The sequence below is a fragment of the Camellia sinensis genome, chromosome 5 (assembly GCF_055761805.1).
Source record: "Camellia sinensis isolate YWXY chromosome 5, ASM5576180v1, whole genome shotgun sequence".
NCBI classification, from domain to species: domain Eukaryota; kingdom Viridiplantae; phylum Streptophyta; class Magnoliopsida; order Ericales; family Theaceae; genus Camellia; species Camellia sinensis.
Window position 1 is genome coordinate 89,624,696 of NC_138965.1, and position 3,929 is coordinate 89,628,624.

Below are 3,929 nucleotides of genomic sequence, written 5' to 3' on the forward strand. Positions count from 1 at the left end.
GGCCCGACTTCGGTATGAACCAGACTTTAGCACTTGCACTCCATATTTCATTTCAGATATATCTATTGTAGGTACTAATCATTGAAATACATTTGCAGGCATTGATCGAGTATACAGGAGGCGCGCTCGAGATGATAGCCTCGCTGATAAGGATGATACAAAGGAGAGAGACACTGCTCAGCCTCTACGGTGTTCAGGTAGTATCTTCAGTTTTACATTCCAGACATCAACTTTCCACTAACACACTGACACTGACATTTCAACTGAAAACTTCCCAAACTGTACTGATAGATGGCATTGACAGACCACATCTAACACACTGTGCTTGCATACTGTATTCACACATTGTATCTAACTTTTGCATATACTCATTCTGCATGCTATGCTTACATCCGATACATATACTGTGACTGATACACAACAACTGTCTTTTCAGATCCCACCTATGCCGATGGCGCCAGCGGGAGCTGCAGCACCTGCACCTGTAGCACCTTCTCCAGCAACAGAGAGGTGAGAGAGATAGATTCCGGCACGCAGCTGAGGCATAGCTAGAGGCACCTAAAACAGGAGCAGCCCTTCAGAGCCCATTCTGAGTGATGATGAAGATGCCGAGACGAGCGACTTTAAGGAGGCAGCGAGTTAGCATTCAAAGTCATCAAGAGTGGAGATAATGACACTGGCTCAGGTTCTGAGAGTGGGCCCGATGCCGAGGCGAGCTCCGAGGTAGAGAGCGGAGATGGCTCTAGTTCAGACTCTAGTCTAGATTCAGATAGTGGCGCCGACGGAGACAGTGCCCTAGAGTCCTCTCCTCTGAGGAAGAGGACGAAGATGGCTTCTTGGGCTGAGGCGATCAATGCTGAATTTTGTATTTTTTCTTAGTTTCTTTTTGTTTATAGTTTTAGCACATTATACAGCTTCAGACATGTTTTATTTTCTTTAAAAACTTGTACTGCACCTTTTGTAAAAACAACTGTGGACTCGACCGTCCTTGGCCCCTCTTTTGGAGAGCGTCAAATTGGTCGCACATAGTTCGGACTCTTATCATAATTCTTAATCTAATCTCACAAAGTGCAATATGAAACCGATAAACACCAAAGAGTCCAAATCCGGTAAACCCTTTTGGAAAATCGATTTTAATCAAAAAGTGCCAAACATGGACTGCTTTGCTAGATTACAGAGTCGCCACCTAAATATTTTGTTTTGGGAAAATTTAGGAAACCCTGACTCGTGCCAAAGGCCACGTATCCGTCATCACCAAAGTTACCTTGGCTCGAGAACTTGGGTACGAGAGGGGAAGATCCTGAAATGAGCACCCCCGCTCGCCCGATCAAAGATCGGCCTCTACTAAACATGATATGTCGTTTTAAAAATCTCATGTGTTCTTGTCTGATTATTAATCTAACATTACTACGTGATGCGCACGGCATACAAGGGTAGACTAAGTCGCAAGACTTGGAACAAATCAATTCATGTTTGTTTTCAAAAAATGGTTTGAAAATGCCACCCTCACGGTGGGCTAAAGCGTAGATTTGCCACCAAACAAGATGGGCTTTAAAGCATGGTTTGCCACTTCACAAAGTGGGCTTAAAACATACACTTGTCGAATTGTTTCAATGCAAGCAACAATGTAATACCCCTATTCCGTAGCATGCTAATTGGTCCTTAAATTGAGTATGATTATGTGTTTACCATGATTTTATGTGCCATTATGTGAATATATGTGATTTTGAAGTTTTATCTGTTCACCGTAGGAATATCTGTTTGAATAATCAGCTTTGGAAATTAAATTGAGGGCCTTATCGACCACAGAACCCGAAATTGAATACGCCATTGTGATTGGCATAATTTTTAGAGCCTACGGTGAAATTTAATTGAAAAATTGATTTGGACCAGATTAAGTTGATTAAGTTGGTAAAATAGGTGCCCAATTACTCTCTATTATTATATTATGACTTGGTGGGGCTTGTTGTATATGAGCACTACTCAATCAAACTCCCTCTCTAATTCTCACTTGGCTGATATACACTCTAAGGAGAGGAGAGGGCCGGCCATTAGAGAGAGAGAAGAGAGAAAAATCTGTGTTTGATCTTGAGGGCTTGGAATTTTGAAGTCCAACTCAAATTGGACCATAGATTGAAGAATTGGACTTCTAGGTAAGCCATTGACTCTTGAAATCATGAATTGAACTTGTAATCTTGTGAGCTCAAAGTACTTTTGTAGTCAAGAGCATGATTTAAATTGGTTTTGTTGAGATATGACCATGCATACATAAGATTACTTTTGAATTGCCATAAGTTGCAAAATCTAGCATGTATCATGTCAATTAAGCAAGATTTGAAGTTTGATCATGCATGCAAGCTTGGTTTTGTTGAGCTTTATGGGAATAGGCACCACTTGCATCTTTTGAATTAGAAATGAAGTCAAGATGGGCATGCATGTTTGAATAATTGAAGATGGGAGCTTGAAATGCATGAATATGTGTGATAGAATTGGATTTGGTGTCAATTTGAGACATGCAAGTGTGTAATCCTTGAAATTGAGCTCCATAATAATGTGTTTTGGTGTTTGTACCGTGTTAGTATGATTATATTTGAGATTTGAACCTTTGTATGCAAGAATGGTAGCTGGGAAACTGAATTGAAGCTCAAGAACACGATCTGGAATTTCTAGAATTTTGACTTCCGCTCGAGCGGGGGGGGAAGTGCCGCTCGAGCGGAGAAATCGAGCTCCAAGCATCTTCTGCAGACATGGTTCCCGCTTGAGCAGGGAAGTTGACGCTTGAGCGGGGAGCTATGTGGACCAGCAGTCCGCTCGAACGGTCGAGTTCACGCTCGAGCTAGAATTGAAGGCAACCAGTACTTTCGCAGACCTAAGGGTCCGCTCGAGCGGGGAAGTCCACGCTCGAACGGGGACCCTATTTTCTGAATTCCTGTTTTTGCATTTGGGTTCTGTCTTCCATTCTCTTTCACTTGCAAGCACTCTTAGGCATATGTTAAGCATTATAAATGAGTTAATGAGGTAATAATAAAGCCTAAAGAGGAATATGTGAATTAAAGAACGGATTGAACTGTTAGTGACCCTTTTGTATTCATAAAATGTGTTGGGTCAAGCTCCAGGGCAAATCCACAAGCCGATCACTGTGAGTAATATCAATATTTGAAATCTTATTAATGTCCAATTGCGTATTCCCTTACAAGCTTTATGAGTTGCTAATTGGGATTGTGGACAAAAGTCTGACATGAATGTATATTTGGAGCAAAGGTTGTTTTGGTAGAAATGAATGGACCGAAGGTCGTTTGGACATAATGAATGGACCGAAGGTCATTTTGATAGAAATGAATGGACCAAAGGTCGTTTCGACATACGTAAATGGACCGAAGGTCGTTTTGACATGAATGAGTGGGCCAGAGGCTGTTTTGACATGAACGAGTGGGCCGAAGGCCGTTTCAACATAAATGAATGGGCCGAAGGCTGTTTCAACATCAGTGAGTGGGCCGAAGGCCGTTTTTTTCATGAATGGAAACCCAAATGGGCCAAAGGCCAGAATGTTTGGAACTACAGCTACTTGATTTGAATTTCGCATAGTTATATATATTTGTTAAATAGAAGTATGAATTGGGCCCAAGGCCGTTTGGAGCATGTTGTTCTACATATTGTTATGTAACTGTCATATTTGATATCATTCACTGGGCTATCGCTCACGCTCATTCATGTGTTTGTAGGTGAGCCAAGGGAAGTCCAAACCCAGCCCCAGTGAAGTCTGCTAGGAAAATCTGAGTTTTTGAGGAAGTCAACCTTGCGTCTCACTCTTGAGACCTACCCTTGCCTTTTTGCTATGTAATTACATTTTGTCTTGTCGGCAAGGACTTTATGTATACCTGTAAATAGTCTGTCATGGGTTGACTCGTTTTGGATGATCCTGTCTGTAA